Below are 19,787 nucleotides of genomic sequence, written 5' to 3'. Positions count from 1 at the left end.
GCTGCTAATTATTTTTTTATTTAATTTCGTGTTGAAACTTAAAACTATGCAATTTGCCGATATATTTGACCGTCGTTAAACCATATCACAAACCGACACTTTGGTGATGACAATTTAACAGTTTTAATCATGCAACTTTGATGCTTTTTTGTGTAAATTGGTAAACAAACTATCTGATATGATGTCATAAATTTCGCTAAAAGGCAAGAATGATATAAAAAATACTATAAACAACCTTACATCAGGTTTATAATATTTTAAAGTTTTTTTGTAGCTGTGTACATATAACACTATCATTATTATACAAAGGACTGTCTAGTAATATTTCTTTATTAAAAATTTAACAAAATCGCCGCGCTTTCGTAGAAATTCTCTGGCACCTGGGGTTCTTCAATGGTTACGCACTCCTAATTAAAAAATGCTTTGGAATATATTTTGCCACAGATAATTTTGCTGTGACTTCTCTCTTCTCATTTCTAAGTCTTTACAAGAGGTACAATTGTCTCATTATCTTGTCTCATTATCTCATTCATATTATGTGTTTATATGTGGCATACAAAACAAGAAACTAGATTAACATTGTTATTAAAAATGTTAATTGAAGGTACATCGTAGCCTAAAATACTGCAACGCGTTTCCATTTGAATTGGCTTAAGTAGTTAAGTATCATTGGGTGGCATCTCTATTCTAAAAAGAACTACAGGTCACTTATCATCCTATGACAGCCTCGGGGTAGCAGGTGCTCTCTGCAAAAACATATCTTACACGAAAGGTCTTCAGACTACACAATTAGGGAAAAGCTTTTATATTTCACACAGTTCCTGTAAGTACGAGTGAAATTTATTTAATTGTGTAGTTTGGCATAGACATAGGTAAACGTGTTAGGGTCTTGACAAAATCGATTACTCTTTATTGGAACTCTTTAACCCCTTGCTGAATTTATGTTCATATTAGTATGCGTAGCTGTAAATCAGAATACTTAATTTATACGCCTAGCTGTATATCAGAATACTTAATTTTAAAAAATTAGCCACAAAGTTAACAAACGCAGTGAACGGTTGGGGAAAAATATTAAAACGTATATTTGAAATTGTTAAATGTCTGAGCGGCTAATTGCTATTTCAGACGATTCGTATCTTGAAAAAATTGCTATTTACAGTTACGCCCAATTACAGAAAAAGTAAAAAATATTGTATGTACAAAATATTCAATTCGTGGATACCTTGGTTCATTTTCAAACTTTATGACAGAAATAATCTCAGTACACCAGTATTGATTAAATTGTGCCCGGATCTTGTAAAGGGATAAACATTCAACCCATGAAGGCCAAGAATAATACAACTGTTTCTTATTGTTAAATATCAGAATTTCACCCCTTTGCGTAACTCGTAACATATTTTAAACGTCTTGAAAATATTTTTTAATTATGAACTTTTAAAACGTTTGCTGACGAATTCCTTTTTCTTTATTGTTGTAGGGTGTCAAGACAAATTCAAACACTAAATGATGGAGCTTTTAAGAATTGCTCTTTGGATTATCGTTTTGCACTTGGACTGTTAATCACTGACTTGACTCCAGCTACAATCTAATGGGTACGCGTCCCTTTAATTAGTTTTAAAAAGAAAGTTTTTTCCCTGGTATTTCCAGAGATATAACGGCTTTGAAAAATGTGTTCCGTTTCTTGAATTCAAATTTAGCTGCCATAAGTTGCAAATAATCCTGAACTGTTATCTGGAGTTGGAAACTTTACTCGACAGTAATGATTATCTTGAGTTTTCCTGTCATTTGGCTTTGTTTTTTTTATATATATCAAGACAGATACTGAATTCAAGGAGCTGTTCATTCTGAGCATATTTTTCTTCTTCAAAATCTCTTTAATTTTCTTCTTTTTCACATTGATAGTAACACTGAAATATTAATAAAACGCTGTAACACAACTGTACTCTACCATTTATCTTAAATCGTAAGAGCAGGTCGTGCAATAGGTAAACCATTGTTCCAATTGTAGTTTACCAGTGTGACGTTTACAGGTGGCAAATGTCAATTCAATTGAGGATGCCGTTTTATGCAAGAAATGATTTGTATCAGTTTAACATCATTTTCTTTTTACTTTTAGCAAAGAAGTAGTGACAGATTGTACGTTTTATATGGAACAGTTTACTTTTACTACAGACCTCAGTACTCAGTAAACATTGGTATAAAACATTTACAACGAACGGAACGGAACGTGTTGCAAAAATCAGTGCTGCACTTATGTTATCAGGATGTTATGATACCCTTGACTTCTTTCATTTGAACGCTTCGTTAACGCATAATTGGCCAATCCTCTCTCTAAAAGTGAGTAAACAACATGATCCTGGCTCCCAGCTTTTCTAAATATGATATGCGGGGAAAAAGTGTTAAAGTGATAGAACAATCAAAACAGCAGCCGCAAAGTGACCCAAATCCCGTGGAGGGTCACATATATAACTAAGCTCAACAAAGTCAAAAAAACGTTGGAGAAATGATTTGTTAAATGTAGTGTTATTTGAAAAATATCTGTACAGAAACGTTTTACAATAGGGCCTAAACAGTGGCAAAGGTAAAGACAAATGATACGATTATTTATGGATATCAACTTATTTATTTACTCCCTTATCCTCCCACTCGTCTGCTTGCTTGCTTGCCTGTCTTCCCGACAGGCGAAAATCGACCCTCCCTACCAACTTCGCTACCTGCTTTAGTAGTGTGTCTGCCTGCCTGCCTGCCTGCCTGCCTGCCTGCCTGCCTGCCTGCCTGCCTCTCTCTTCTACTCTCCCATCTTCTATCTCTGTCTGCTGCTGACTGGCTGGCAGGTTGGCTGGCTGGCTGGCTGTCGCCTGCCTGTCTGTCTGGCTGGCTGTCTGTCTGACTGTCGTCTTTCTGTCTGGCTGACTGTTTGTGTCTGTCTGATGGTCGGTCTGTCTGACTGACTGTGTCACTCACTGGCGGATCATAAATTTACTTAATCTAATTTTATTAATTTTATTTCGTTTAGGGTGATAAAATGGCGAGAAGAGTTATTTACTTTGTGTTAATAACTATGGTTTTACTCGTGAAAAAGGCATTCTCGGCAAACAGGATATTTACTTTCGGTAAGTAAAGAATATTCGAGTTTTTCTTTTTTTATATTGTATTAATTATGTGCTGATGAATTAGTGAGAAAAATTAGTAGCGCTTGATTATTTTATTTTCCAAGAGCTTGAAATTAAATATTTCTCTTGTCTTGTTCCATACAGGTCTTGTTAATGAATACCCAGAAGAGTATTATGCTATGAGCTTCGTCGTTAATAACACCGACCGTTTGAAGAATGCTTCAGTAGTATTAAAAAAGTTCAGCGTGTCAGAATTAAGAAACCCATACAAACAAGGTAAGAAACCCCCAAAAGGTATATCAGTTTTAATATGCTCTTAAGCTGAATTTTTACCTCTTGCAATATAGGCATCTGTATTGTTTGATGCAACTTTTCCAAACGTTTACAAAAAGTATTTACCTTAATCTTACTAATTTTCGCGATTTCGCGATTCAAAATATCGCATAGAAAATACCATATTATTACGATGTTTGGACTGCAACTATCTCCTTTGTATCTTCCGTCTTGTTTTTGAAGCACTCTTCCCCTGTTACTGTTTCGCTCTTGTAAATTGGCAAAACCTCTTTGCACATTTCCAGTGTTTTCTTGTCTTTGATGCTGCTCCATAAAACACTGACGAAATCGCCAAGTTTAATACACTTTTTCTCTTTTTTCTTGCTCGCGAAATTATTACTCGCGATTTGTCTCCTTTCGGATTGTCGCGCGAAAATTAATAAAAATAAGGTATATTAAATTGTTATTAACTTCGTCTGTACTGCATCTAATAGTTTTACTAAAATGCTCGTATCTAACAGTTTTATAACATGACCTTTTTTAACTTAAATCACTACTGATTTGGAAAAACACTGCATTTCTAAAAATGACATCCATGGCATGTGAGCAATATATTTTTTTAATTATTTAGTTTATCTTTAAAATTTACCATTTTGAATATTTGAGGAAATACAAAAAAGCCTAAACTGTTCTTCAAATTACAAGTACACATGCAGTTCTACCTTAATTGTTTTTTCTTTTCTGCTCACGAAAATCAATAATAAACATAGTTTAACGGTAGTTGTTGACGTAAACTTTGCTAGAGATCTTTCAAAAATATGCTGTTTGGTGCTTTGCTGTTTTTATTGTTGCTTATTTTTAGTAATTCTAACTGAGGCCTATAACCTTCATTTCAGCTTCAGCGTTACTTGATTAAAACGTCGTTGCACTTATCGAGGGAAGCAGCATCAACACGTCCGCATGCGCACTCTCTGAAGTCACAGGCATTCCTCTTATTCGTCTCCATGGCGACAGCAGGCCAATCGACCAATGTGAAAAAGCGATTCAGATGACAGTGGGATACAGAGACTATACACATGCTACACTTGATATACTGAACACATTCCATTGGGAAAACATAGCAGTTGTATTCGATGGTAAACATAATCCCTTTGTATTATTTCTCTAAGGCAATTAGCACTGATTATTCCCTATTAAGATCGAGATTTTGTGGCCTTCTGGGACCGAGTTGGGAAGGAGTTAGGGAAGACAGGACGCGAAAAGTGCTTGGAAATATATGTAAGCTAAAAAAAAGTAGGGAGGCCTCGAGCCATGCGACCCATACTGCCGGAGCTTATCCCGGTTTCTGTAGCATTAAGCGGCTAGGAATATTTCTACTCCGCCCTGAATAAAATGCTAGTCCATCGCAGGGTACCCCCAAGCATTATGCCGCCGGTACCCATTTTATAGACCTGGGTGGAGAGAGGCACTATGAGAGTAAAGTGTCTTGCCCAAGAACACAACACAGTTACCCCAAGCCAGGGCTCGAACCCGGACCGCTCGATCTGGTGTCCGGCGCACTAACCATATTACACTACCGCGCCTCCCACGTATGTAAGCTATGCTTCACTTTAGCGTGTCTTCTTTGCGTGCAGCCTTTTAATATTATACGGCGTTAAAACAATTTCATCTAAAATCTCTCCTTACCGATACCTCCATTATGTCTCTACCTGTAAATCAGGACTTCTCCATTATACGGACACGCACTCTGTCCGTTTGTTGTCTGTATTAAAGAGGTTTGACTTGTCTTTGTCTTTTTTTGCAGACGGTCGTTTGTACGAAGCTGGTTACTTTTACGCCATAAGCCAGAGAACGAATTTCACTGTAAATTTAGTTCAGCTTTCTGAGCAAGGCAAAAATGAAGTTTCAACAGCTTCAATATTGACAGCAATGGAAGAAATTGAAAACCTTGAACCTGAAGTTATGTTGCTTTACACGAGTAAAGAAAATACTGAACTGATGCTACAGAAGGTACATGTTGCAATGTTATTGTCCTCTTCTTTTCGTCTTTTCTTTCTTTCTTTGTTATTTTAACGCCTCGCAATACATTCTACACACTAAAAATGTTGTGGGTTAAAATATATAAACGAGAAACAATACGACCCAATGGTCTGGCTAATACTCGGTATAAGAATCAATGAAACTCATCAGTGAAGTAAAACAAAGAACGACCAGTAGAACGAAGAACTTAACCTTCAAACAATATAAAGCAGGAAAGAAAAAGCTCCAAAAAAAAAAGAAAAATTTCACAGGTTCTTACACCAAGGTAAATCCAATGTCTCCTAAGAAACGGGAATTATTGGTATTTAACTTCGTTTTTGTTTAACTTTTGGCAGAAACCTTGTCAACCCAGAAATGGCTTTAAATGGATAATTCAGGGAAAGGTTTGAAAATCAGCTGATAACTTTACTAGATTGCATGAGTACAGAAATAAGTAATGTACTGGTCATGTAAGGCCGTAATATTTGCAATTGGTTGTTTAGTCTAAAATTAGGTTATTTAACGGGAAAAATAAAAAAATTGTAAAATAAAAATTTTGAAACAAAAATTTTGAAAAAAATTAGTTTCAAAATTTTAATTTTACAACTTTTAACCTTTTAGCCTTGGTTGTTTTGTGTTTACACTTTTCTTAAGCTATTACCTGACAATGGATTAATTCAGTAAATCACGTTAGTTCAGGGTTCAATAACGTCCCTTATAAATGTGTAAAATTACACAGCCTAGGGAAAGGTTGGCTCTACTCATTTTGCACCTTAAACATCCTAATATGTGCGTGACTTATGACGTTAATTCCGTAAAATAATATCAGCATGACACCATTTTTTGCATTTCAGGTGTCATTAAACTTGAGCTCCAACTGGAACAATATTGTTTTAGCATTTAAGCTTCCATACAACCACAGCTCGCTTCCTGTTGCAGTCCGAAACAATACCGACAAGGTACGTTTAAAGCACCTGTTAAAGTGTGGGGTAAAACAACATTACTTTAGAAACTCGATTTAGCAAGCATATTCGCGTTAGGTTGACCTTAGTAGTGACTGGGTTTCTCACAAAGTAATGGGCAGATCATTGAAGAAAATGCGTTTGCGGACTCGACATAGAGTGTGGCAGGAATCGAACGTCGAGAGAGAAGCCAATAGGAAAGAATCGTGGTTAGACTGTTCATCTATTTATTCCGTGAAGTGGTAGGGATCGATCGTCGGTCTGACGGGTCGCCATCTTGGTTGATGAACGCTAAAAACTCACATCCCTACCCACGGGTTTTGCACTCTCACCAGTTTTCGCTCGCGTTCATGAACCAAGATGGCTCCCCGTCGGACTCAACGATTGATCCCTATCCCTACGACTTCACGGAAAAATAGGAGACTGTGAACAGTCTAAATCAGGGTAAAAACGCTGACGACGTAAGGTTTCACCTCAACAGCTGCATGTTGATCATTTGTCTCAAACTACTTTAATGACTTTGTCAACCTTAAACAGTTTTGCAAAAAGTGAGAATGGACCCCTTTATATTTAAAAAAACTTAATTGTGGCATTTTGTCAATTCAGTCAACTCCGAAACACATGTGCGAATTCAATTTTTAAATTCTAAATCTTAATTTTATTCAAATATAATATCGTTTACTTAAGTTTATTATTATGGTATATTAATTTATTTTAGGTAGTTAGACACACACGACCCCACAAGCATGTATTTGCTTTTAAACATATCGTGTCTATATGAAAGTTTTATTATTATTTATTATTACTAAATCGAATGTGCGTTATTCCTTAATTCTTCCTTAGGATTTCATTTCAACTGTTTACGACGCATTCCAAGTTATCAATCAGGCGATAAACAAGGAACCATGTTCGTCAATAAATGGCTCTGCCGTTAGGTCCTAAAGATACAGATGCAATGTTTTCTTGCATGATAAACGTAAGTAGTCTGTTTGTTCTCAAGGATATGATGTTGCTAAACTTTATCTACATCTGTACACAAGTATGTCTTTTTCTTGAAACCGATTTTGAAAACGTTGAGATTGACAATTCGATGACGTGTGCCAGCAATAACTCTCTTCTTTGGCAAGGAAACTTAGGAACTCAGCAAGACGACTGTTTCACTATTTTGTTTCATGTTCATTGACTGAATGGCACCATTGCAATCGAAATGTAACAAAGATTCCTAAGAATTTTACCCTGTTGGCTTATTTAACAGGTAGACGCTTAAAATGTTTTTGCCGGTTTTGTATAGGAAAATTTATGCCTAAACGCGAATGCAAACATCAGTGGCATATGCACCGCATTTTGGAAGAAGTTAACTCAAAGGGAATGATGCACCCACTCACTGCTCATTCTACACAATCACGTGATAAGCCCCAACTTTGCCAGCCAACTGGGCTAAAGAACCTGAATTGACGTTCTGTTGTAGCTAATAATCAGTTTATTACTATAAACAGGTTAATCTAAGTGGTCTTACAGGCCCTATCCAGTTCAACGAGTATGGACAGCGAAAAGGAATTGAACTGGAGATTTTAAACCTGCAAAACAATTCTCTTATAAAAGTAAGTGACAGACTACTAACAAAGTCCCTTTTGGGGATTTACGTCAGTTAACAATTATTTGCCGACACTGAGGAGAAAAATTGTTTTAGTATACCGTAGAATTCCGGTTATAAGCCCTGGGCTTATACAACTTCGTAAGGGGTTTTGGGTGGGCTTATAAGCGGAGGGGCTTATATCCGGGAGGGCTTATAAGCGGAATGAAAAAACGTTTCAAAACGAGCCACGGGAGTGTTGATGGAAATACGTTTTTAAGTTAAAAACAATAATAAAGCAACATTTAGCTCTATTCACTACTGTCATTTGGTAGAGGGGGGCTTATATCCGGGGGGGCTTATAACCGGATGTATTTTTTTGTTTCCAGGATGATGGGCCTATAACCGGGGGGGGCTTATAAGCGGGGGGCTTATAACCGGAATTCTACGGTATGCTACACAAGTTGAATAACTAGCGGACCAAAACACCACTTTCGGTAATACGGTAATACGGGGAGGCATTTTGTTTCTCTAAAGCTGCTTGAAGGTGAACAATACTTTGCTAATCACCTTCAAGTTAACCAATCAGAGCGCGCAAAAAGCTAAAAATAAAAAATAAAAAAATAAAAACTAAACTAAAAATAAATACTACTAACTGGCATTTAAGAAAAGCCGGCGATTGATAAATTTATTATCGTAAAGAGACTTTGACTCTGTTGTGACCCTATTCATTTATGGTTGACTAAGAACCTTTAAACCACAATTTTCAGTTGCTTGCATTAAGCAAAAGGGACAGCGAACGACGCTTTTCTCCAAAAATGTTCAGTTTTTATCTGGTTTCAGTATCTCGTAGACTCGTAGGAGTGTATGAAGATAACACTTGATCACTTGTTGTAAACCTATACTATCCCAAAATACTGCTTTAATAATAAATTGATTCCTCCGTTGTATCCGATCAAAAGATAGGTACATGGAATTCAGCTAAAGGTGCTGCCCTGTTTGGGAATATTTTGCGTAATAAGGAAAATGCACTTTCCAAAGGAAGTCCAGAGGGACGAAAGCTCAGGGCTGTTGTTGCAGAGGTAAGATTTGAAGTGAATAAAAGCATTTTGGAAGTATACAGAGCAATTTTTTATTGATTCTTTTATAGCCTAAAAATCTGCTTAAACGACTGAAATCTAAGCACATGATCTGCGCGATACAGGCCTGTCGCTCAACGTTTACTTCATGAGTATATGCCATTCCTTTTTTAATAACATTTAAAGTATGGAGCTTAAGATATAACTTTATACACCGCGACCTGCATCGTATATACTAAAGTTTAACTATCTTATTGTTACTTATTTTCGCGGTAACTCGATTTCGCGAAAATGGAATGGACAAATTCTGCGGGACTTAATTTTCGCGATTTGGCTAAAAATGCGTAATTAACATAAAAAATACGATAGAAAACTTTAAAAAAAATTTTTCGCGGGTCTTTAATTTCGCGATTTTTTGAAAATCGCGAAAATCGCGAAAATTAAGTCCCGCGAAAATAAGTAACAATAAAGTTTCTAATGTCTTTTTAACACAACCTTAAAACAGGATGCACCGTTTATAGTAAGAAGAAAGCAGAAAGATGGCAATTTTGTATATGAAGGATATTGCGTAGATCTGCTGAATAAGCTGGCAAGAGAACTCAAGTTTACATACGAGATCTACCCCTCCCCAGACGGGATGTACGGCGCTGAAACGGAAAATGGAACTTGGAATGGAATGATTAGCGAGTTAATAAGCAAGGTAATTTTGAAATTACACAGGTTCTTGTACAAGATTTCCAACACAAGATTTTTGTGGTTCAACTGTTTTAATCCAGTGGGAAACATTGTCTTATAAATGGTCGTTAAAATGTGTAAAAATAAAGACGTTTCATGACTGCTGTTTCTTTATAAAGGTCAGTCGTTAACTTACTAAAAAGGGACAGGAAAACTCATCGAGAACTATATAATAGGGTTTATATCCCGGGGGGGCACTCAAAAAAGTTTTATACGGAGAGGCTCCGCCCCAAGCTCTTACCCCTTACCCTTTTATATACCATTTTTACAGAAATTGTACCCCTATCGTATAACTTCTAATGAAAAAAGGTACCCCTTCCATATACCTAAAAGACATGGCATAGCCTTAGAACAGGACGTTTTCTTGTCATTTTTATGTAGCGCTTAATAAATTAAAATAATACAGCCATAAAGTGCGTCTGTTCGAAATATTTTAATTAAAGGCCTTTTTAAAAACCTAAATGACGGATTTCATACCCTTTCACATACCTAAACTAGTAAAATCCCTACCCAAAATTTTATATACCTGAAGCCTGAAAAAGGTACCCCTTTCGGGCGGAGCCTCCCCGTATAGGCCATTATATGGAGTACCCCCCCCCCCCCGGGTTTATATCGCATAAATTTTTCGGAAGAATCTTACTGTGTATTCCTTAGCTTATTGGACTTTCATTTCTCCTCCCCGTTAAAGGAACATTGTCACGGGGATTTATAAGATTTTGATCAAACCTGTTTTTAATAAGTGGCAGAAAACTTCTCCCATGAAAATCGTTATCTTTGAACATTACACTGAAGATATAACCTTTTTTGAGGGATTGAAATAAAAATTCGGCTATGAATATCGATTTTTTTTGAAGGCGTGCGGCAAACAACGTGCAACTTTTTCAAATTACAATCCATTTTCCATCCGAGCCATCCGCAGCCAAACCCGCTTATAAACAGTTTTAGTGCTCTAAATAGCAATTTTTAATATAAATGGACCATTATTTTTAAGTTTCCTACGACATTAATATAAAATGAAAACTCCGTGACATAGACCCTTTTAGGCATTCGGTCCACTTATACATTCTTTCCTCATACCTTGAACACACGATATGGTTTTCTGTCAGATACAAAATTGTGTTCTATGCTTTAAAAATGTTCATCTCTGTAAATTAATAACGAAACGACTAAGCCATTTCAATTAATTAAAATTCACTTCTTGTGGCTTTTTCTTAGCGTGCTGACATCGCAGTTGCCGCTTTCACTGTAACTGAACGACGAGAGCACGTAGTGGACTTCACCGTGCCTTACATGTACTACACGAGGGAAATACTAATTAAGAAACCATCTCCTGGTGGCACAATTGATTTACTTCAGTTTATGAGCCCGTTTCACCAGTACGTTTGGGTCTGCACCCTGGCCAGCGTGGTGGTAGTTTCTGTTGCTGTGTTTATATTAAACTACTTCAGTCCTTATGGATATAAAGATGATAATGGTCGAGGATCGTCGCAAGAATTTAAGTATTTTAACAGTTTGTGGTTTGCATTGGCTTGTATGCTGCAACAAGGAGCTGATAACACACCAAGGAGCTTATCAGGTAAAAGCTATTTATAATAAAAAACTTTACCTTGAATGTTATTGTATAACTGAGCTATACCAAAAAATAACGATACTTAACTTAAAGTGCTGGTTTTGGTTTACTTTGTTTTGAATTTTGCTCTGTTTTTCTGCTGTGACAGGCTTCACTTCAAAAACTCAAGAGCTTACAGATGTTTGAAAATTTACAAATAGTGGTCCAGTTTTGTTAAAAATTACTATGGCAGTGTACTGAAGCTATAAATAAGTGATATCATTGTAATGTCATCAGGAACGTTAGATCTTAAATAGAAAAAGTTAAGCTTACTTTTTGAAGTTCTGCCCTTGTGGCCTGGAAAAACAGTTCAAAACTAATAACGGCACCCCCTTTCCTTCAACAACAATTTACTTTATATCTTCATCTTGATTTTCTAATCGAAAGAGTACTTTAACAATGATAATGATAAAAAAACGCTTTTATTATCGGGGCTTCTCTAGGTCGCATTCTCGCTGGGTGCTACTGGTTTTGCATTCTTATCATGGTATCAACATACACGGCCAATTTAGCTGCTTTCTTCACTGTAAAGAACGTTGTGAATCCAGTCAACAACCTTGAAGACGTTGCGAAGTCATCTTATCAAGTAGCACTAGTTGACTCATCTAGTACGTACGAGCTATTCAGGACAAGCCAGTATGAAACACATAAAAAGGTCTGGAATAGAGTGAAAGAGAAAAACAGTGTGGTAAAGGACACAGCTGAGGGTGTTCAAATGGTGCGAGAAAAAGAAGAGTTTGCGTTTATTGGTGACGGACCCATTCTTAGACTTGAGGCCCTTAAACCACCTTGCGATCTTACAACAGGTAAATTGTGTAATATTCTGCCCTGGGTACTGTTATTTATGACATGTCGATACGTTTTGGGGATCTCCCTGGTCTGGGACAAGCCCAAACCAGGCTCAGTAGATCACCAGGTAGATGGCGAAGACTTGAAACCGGCTTCCTCGCAGGGCAGGTGGGTGGAAGCCAACATCTCGAAGTCGCGGACTATAGTAGAGTGCATAAAGGATAGCAATGTGATACATTTTATGTGATTGCTCGACTTTTCTCTGATTCTGAAAATTGTTCTCAGTTCCAGGTCTAAGCACGGCCCTTGGAATGGCGTTTGCTTTACAAGAAAACGACACAGCTCTTAGTGACTTTACATTGGCCATTCTACGTCTTAATGAAAATGATTTCCTTGATGGACTTAAAAGGAAGTGGTGGGATTTTACAAATAAGTGTCCTCGGCAAACACGTATGAGAACTCTTCCATTAATATTTGCACTCATAAACATTCATGTTTCCTTGTAATCAGGCAATTTTTTAACTTAATAACTAAGCTTCAGTAGATAACATTTTATGAGCAGAACTTACTATTCAAACATAAAACAAGATGAAACTGCAACGAGCAGTTAAGAGGCAGTCGCCATAATTCCGGTCTGCCGATTTTCGGATCAGTGACACAATTGCCTTCAAACTTTGCCCACGAGTCTATCTTAATTCAAAAGCAAATGAAATCACCTTAGTTTTTGCAAATATCGCAAAATAAATTTTTTATGAATTTTTTTCGATTGGACGGCGACTGGCCTTTTTTTAGCAATGGCGACAAGTGAAAAATAGGAAAATTGTCGAGTTCATCGCTTCAAAATTATAAAATATTAGGAATTGTTATACCTTTCCTGGATTAAATTGGACCTTTATTTATACAAAGCACACAATTTCGGTTCGTTTAAAAGAAACTTACAATACGAAATAATTTTTTGTTTGCAGCCTACTTCGCCATAAACGCCAACAGCTCAAAAATGCACATTTTCAACGGGCCATTTCGCAAAAGTCCAACTACTTCCGCGTAATATTTGTATCCATACCAACTAAAAAGAAGTCAAAGAGCATAGAAATGTAAAAATATGTTGTGGTTTAAGCGAATTTTTAGCGCAGCCAGGCAGCAACTTTGCTGTTGTTGCGAGCATGTTTATTTACATTGACACAGGAAAGTCGCTCACGCGAAACGAATTTAGCATGAATAACACAATATTTCGCAAACGTCCTAGCTTAACAAAACTTTGAAATAACAGCTGACACAACAAAACATCATTTAAGACCCGAAAACCTCACCAGCTAGTCAAAAATATATATACTGTCGCCTACCTGCAAGACAACCGCACAAGGTCAAGTCCGCCATGTAATTAGATTTCGCATTCCTTTCTAGTTTTCGTCGAGCATAGTATTCGCAGAAAGTTTCGAATTGAAACCATTGCCCATAAAACACTTTGCACAAACCATATGATTCCGATAATCTGAACAAATGAAGGAAAGTAGCGGGCAGCACAACCGAAGAAATTAACCGAACACAATACATCGGCTTGAACGCGAACGTTGATTGAAAGTTGTGTCACGCAATCTAATCTAACCACGTTATGTGCCAACTGAAGAAATCAATAATTGACTGTACAAAATTTTATATATTGTTTCACGCTGTCCGGAGCCTGATGTTGTGCTGTCTTCGTGTGCACCATTTTGGTGAGTTTATATTGAAGCCAAGCGTGCATTATTTACGTAGAGTTTCTACGTAGGTTGTTTTGATTTTCTGATTTCGACCACTTCCGGTATAAGTGTGTGTTGGGGGGGAGGGGGGGGGGGTGTTAGGTCGCTCGCGCATGAAGGGAAACTTCACTGTAGATTGCAGTTGTTTAAGCTCCATTTACATCAGAAATGGTTAAAAATGTTTGTTTGATATGTGTTGTGTTTACGGTGTGGCACACATTGTTCCTTAACAAGAAAATACTGAAACTGAGTGTTCTGTATAATGTCTCTTTTTTACGCGAAGGCGAGCGAGTACAGAGGCCAATAAAACAAAATCTCTGTTTCGTTTATATGAATGTAATGTGAACTAGGTTTACCAACCTGATCCAATCGGGACAACCACTCCATGGAGTTTCATAATCTCCTTTGCCATCCGAACATTCAACATTTGAATGATTTTGATGGCTTTCTTACAACCGCGGTGGGTTGGATACTGGCATGGCCTGCGCTGTTTCCAGTATTCCCCAAGTGAATGACGATGCTTAGGACATATAAACATTTTACTTGCCTTTGATGGAGGCAATTCAAAAACACCGGCTCTGGCCAAAATAAGTTCGTGTTCCGTCAAATTTCCCGCGACAAATACAATACAATACAACGGCACGAAGTTAAGTGGTTAACTACCAGGCCCGTAGGCTGGGGGGGTGGGGGGGGTTCGGACGACCCCCCCCCCCCATTGAAAAGGTCCGGTCTGCGGAATGATACCGCATATTGTCCGCTTAAAAGAATTTTCACTGACGTTATTTGTATTCAGGAGTGAATTTATTTTCAACAAAAATAACATAATAAACTAGTAAACCTTTCACCTGTATTCCCCTCTTTTTCAGTTTTCAGACTGGAACCAAAGGCAGATCGTGACACAACTGCATCTCATATTGATTCCACTGATTTGAATATATATTGCAGCCCGTTTAACAAATTTCAACAAGTTCTGAGAATTCGGAAGGGTAGGCTTAAGCAAAACGCTTTAAATATAATTTAATTCTAGTATGCAAAAGTCTCATTTTTAAAGCCATCGACATCTGCATGCTGTTGCAACTGAATGCGAGCATCGATGGGGAAAGTCGCTTGTCTAACCTTGCTCTTCTATGCATCCACTATGATACTCCTGCGCACCTTGACGCGAACGAAAGTAGGCTGTTGAGCTCACTTACACCCCGTAGACAATAAACTCTGATACGTAACGGTGGTAATGGCTTGGCCAGCATATAGGCTAGTACTCTAGGGCATACAAATTTTTCAGCATCGTATTTTTTCAGTTCAGGCTGGAGCTTTTTTCAAGTTAAAATGAAAGGCAATATTTACTGGCAACGGATCACATATCTCTACCCTTTCGCGATGAGATCAAGGCTCATCGCGCAAGTGAAAACTAGCTCCGGACCAATGCAAACACGTACAATGCTATGTGGCGTTAAAGAAAAGCTCGTTTATATAGGAATGAGTGAAAATACTAAGTGCAATCCTCTGTTGTGAAATCTTAGACTTTATGTGCTTCCAAAATAAAAGAAAAATCGCCATAAAGTAAAAAAAAATCCCCATGGAAGCGTACCCCCTGTTGGATCCTCGAAAACGGCGGCCCTTACTGGCCAGTTAACCAGGTCTATAGTCCAGTCCCTGAACTCTCCCTTCCGCGCGCCCTTTAGTCTACAGCTCTTCAAAGCTGGCTTTGTAACGCCCCTGATAGCATTTTGTGTGCACTGCTAAAGTGAATAAAGAGAAAAAATTACTAAGCAAATGTTCAGTCTACAACTGTTTGGTCCGCTTTAAGAGAAAACGAGCCTACCCGTGCAAAAACCAGGCTACGGGCCTGACTACGGAATCATTACAATCTCCAAGGCGAAAGGGCTCGGTTATTCCCCTCGAATTACCACAACTACCTTTGTACTTCGAAGTGTATGACAGAAAGCACAACTCCTCCATTTTGTTGGAAAATGTGAAAACTTCACGAGAACAAGACAAAGTATGATTGACATGTGCTGGATGGCGGCGGGTTTTATAGGCCTCTTTTTGTTTCTGCTTTTTTTCATTCCTGATCATCCGCTTATCTTTATCATTTACATAATTTTTTACAACTTAACAGAAACTATATATCATTTTACTAAAGTGAGTTTTTTGTATTTGAAAAGTGAACGAAAAATTTTACAGATGGTAACATCAAGAAAGGAAGATATACCGGAAGTGGTCGAAATCAGAAAATCAAAACAACCTACAATAGGTAAATAATGCACGCTTGGCTTCAATTAAACTCACCAAAATGGTGCACACGAAGACAGCACAACATCAGGCTCCGGACAGCGTGAAACAATATTTAAAATTTTGTACAGTCAATTATTGACTCTTGGAGAATTATTTCTTCAGTTGGCACATAACGTGGTTAGATTAGATTGCGTGACACAACTTTCAAATCAACGTTCGCGTTCAAGCCGATGTATTGTCGAATGTATTTTGTTCGGTTAATTTTTTCGGTTGTGCTGCCCGCTACTTTCCTTCATTTGTTCAGATTATCGGAATCATATGGTTTGTGCAAAGTGTTTTATGGGCAATGGTTTCAATTCGAAACTTTCTGCGAATACTATGCTCGACGAAAACTAGAAAGGAATGCGAAATCTAATTACATGGCGGACTTGACCTTGTGCGGTTGTCTTGCAGGTAGGCGACAGAAAAAATATTTTTGACTAGCTGGTGAGGTTTTCGGGTCTTAAATGATGTTTTGTTGTGTCAGCTGTTATTTCAAAGTTTTGTTAAGCTAGGACGTTTGCGAAATATTGTGTTATTCATGCTAAATTCGTTTCGCGTGAGCGACTTTCTTGTGTCAATGTAAATAAACATGCTCGCAACAACATCAAAGTTGCTGCCTGGGTACGCTAAAAATTCGCTTAAACCACAACATATTTTTACATTTCTATGCTCTTTGACTTCTTTTTAGTTGGTATGGATACAAATATTACGCGGAAGTAGTTGGACTTTTGCGAAATGGCCCGTTGAAAATGTGCATTTTTGAGCTGTTGGCGTTTATGGCGAAGTAGGCTGCAAACAAAAAATTATTTCGTATTGTAAGTTTCTTTTAGACGAACCGAAATTGTGTGCTTTGTACAAATAAAGGTCCAATTTAATCCAGGAAAGGTATAACAATTCCTAATATTTTATAATTTTGAAGCGATGAACTCGACAATTTTCCTATTTTTCACTTGTCGCCATTGCTAAAAATAGGCCAGTCGCGGTCCAATCGAAAAAAATTCATAAAAAAATTATTTTGCGATATTTGCAAAAACTAAGGTGATTTCATTTGCTTTTGAATTAAGATAGACTCGTGGGCAAAGTTTGAAGGCAATTGTGTTACTGATCCGAAAATCGGCAGACCGGAATTATGGCGACTGCCTCTTAAGAACCGTCACACAAAGTATAGTAATTTATTGAAAACTAGCCATGGTACATTGCAATTCCTGAGTTTTGATTGGTTTACAGGCCATATTATATGAGCTTATATACCATGGACCACAATTATGGTAGGTGTACGCATCAGCGAGATAAGCCGGGGAGCTCAAATATTGCAATTCTTCAGGTGTTTTAAATAAAACAATTATTCCACTTGCGCTTGTTGGATATGAGACAGCTAAAGCCATCTCGGAGCTTCGCACCTCTTGGTATCTACCATTCCATATCCAACGCGCGCTCATGGAATATTTATTAAAGATACTTACAATATTTTATCATCCGGGTGACTCTTCTAAACCGGGGGACATTGCTCGTTTCCCGTCCCGAAATGAGTGAAAGACCTGCGCAGTGCTGCTAGCGAAAAGCACATCCTTTATGACAGGACTTGCAGCAATATCGTCATCATCATTGTAATCAACATCAGTGTAAAAAAAATGTAAATTAAAATGTTGTTGTTTATAGTGGTCATGCACTAAGCTTCGAGATAGTTAGTTTACAGGCATGCCACTGAAACAGAGGAAACAAACATTTTAAATGAACACAACAGGGTTAAAAATCCCAACTGGCAGGAGGCAGACCAGTTCGCTATATACAAAGCGTGACCGAGGATTTGAACTCGGGACAACCGAGAAACAAATCCAGCTAGTGGCAAGGGGAGGTCTTGTACCGGGGACCTCCTGATTACAACACCAGCGCCCTTAACCACTCGGCCACGCTCGCCTCCTTTTTTCTCCTTTTTTTTAGAAATTGCTGTTTGTTTAAATTCTTGAATTACACAGATTTTAGTTGAGAGGACCAAGAGATTTTTTCCAGATATGTTGTTTTTGTTTCTGTTCCTCTGTAACGTTTATTTACTTACAATATCGAAATGTGTTTCAATTCTTTCTTTTTAGTATTGACTCGAAAGCGTATTGATATGATGAGCATGCTGGGAGTGTACGTTGTCTTGGGTGTTGGGATAGTTGTCGCATTCCTGACGCTGATTGGAGAAAACATTTGGAAAAGAACAAGGATAAAACAGATGACGAACAAAAGGTTTGAGCCTTGTAAACAGTTTCTTACAATGCCAGGCTTGAATTTTAGTTTTTTCTGCATCATGATTATTTTTTAAACGTTTTTTAAAATAAACGTTTATTTTCAAAATTCTGTAATACCTCTAAGTTAAGGTTGTGACTTTTTGGTACTTCACCGACAAACATCCAAACATATTGAAACTTTGTGAAGTTATCTCTATCCAATTTTGTTTTTCTCGTTTTTTGGGCCCGGGGGGGGGGTACTCCCTATAATGGCCTATACGGGGAGGCTCCGCCCGAAAGGGGTACCTTTTTCAGACTTCAGGTATATAAAAGGGTAGGATTTTCACGAGTTTAAGTATATGAAAGGGTATGGAAATCTGTCAATTGGCTATTTAAAAAGGCCTTTAATTAAAATACTTCGAACAGACGCAATTTATGGCTGTATTATTTTAATTTATTAAGCGCTACATAAAAATGACAAGAAAACGTCCTATTTTAAGTCCACGCCATGTCTCTTAGGTATATAAAAGGGGTACCTTTTTTCAGTTAAAGGTATACGAAAGGGGTACAATTTCTGTCAAAAATGGTATATAAAAGGGTAAGGGGTAAGAACTTTGGGCGGAGCCTCCCCGTATAAAACTTTTTTGAGTACCCCCCGGGTTTTTGGGTCATGAATGCCCTCTCTGTTTTGAAACAAATGAAGATGGAAAAGAAGAGTTAACTACTAATAGCATAAAACAATTTTTTTTTCATCCGAATGTACAATTTACATTGTAAAATATGGTTAATAAAGCAGGAACTTTTGTCGTAATGATTGTCCTACTCACACAGTTCTATTTGCGTCCACAGGCCCAAGATTCATTCGGTGCAAGTCCAACCAAGACTCCAACTCGACGACTTATCGGCTGCAATCAAATGAAAACGACGGCTACTTCCTTATTAGCTGCAAATCTATTCTACCTGCCATTAATGCTTGTTTAGTGCAACCAAGTATTTCATTTTCTTGCTTGTGTTTTCTCATATTTTGAAATGGCAATGTTCACCTTATCTCAACTGAGCTAAGTTAACAATAATAAGAGTTGTTCATGGAAGGCGTGCGCAAATGGTCAGCCCCGGGGGGGGGGGGGGACTTGCATATGAAAGTGACGGGGATGCTCGTCGTCTCGCTTAGGGGTGTAAATTTCCGACTTTTGGTCTCGCTTAGGGTGTTCCGGGAAAAAACGCCCAAAACGCCAATATTTTTAGCCAAAATGGTCTCGTTTAGGGTTACACACGAAGAAATATACAAATATAAACTCCATTCTTAGTTTTTTGGTATCTTTTAGGGGTCAAGAAAGGCTTGAGCCACACCCAGATTGGTCTCTTTTAGGGGTTCTTTTCAAAATTTCCGACGAGCATCCCCGTCC

At 37.7% G+C, this 19,787-nt stretch overlaps 1 pseudogene across 1 annotated transcript; it reads left to right on the top strand.

The window, feature by feature from the left end:
- The first annotated feature begins 670 nt into the window (after positions 1 to 670).
- LOC144666807 (glutamate receptor 4-like) lies at positions 671 to 19,486 on the top strand (annotated as a pseudogene). Its single transcript, XR_013573233.1, has 17 exons — positions 671 to 823; positions 1,478 to 1,592; positions 3,017 to 3,113; positions 3,258 to 3,389; positions 4,283 to 4,522; positions 5,191 to 5,396; positions 5,762 to 5,809; positions 6,260 to 6,364; positions 7,211 to 7,343; positions 7,864 to 7,968; positions 8,903 to 9,022; positions 9,525 to 9,719; positions 10,970 to 11,330; positions 11,807 to 12,169; positions 12,438 to 12,602; positions 18,259 to 18,400; positions 19,231 to 19,486. The product of XR_013573233.1 is annotated as a glutamate receptor 4-like (transcript).
- Positions 19,487 to 19,787: the final 301 nt, after the last annotated feature.

Source organism: Oculina patagonica, chromosome 9 (assembly GCF_052425735.1).
Source record: "Oculina patagonica isolate OP01 chromosome 9, crgOcupat, whole genome shotgun sequence".
Classification (NCBI taxonomy): Eukaryota; Metazoa; Cnidaria; class Anthozoa; order Scleractinia; family Oculinidae; genus Oculina; species Oculina patagonica.
Note: the sequence above shows the minus strand (reverse complement) of the source record. Positions and strands in the feature narration are given on the sequence as shown.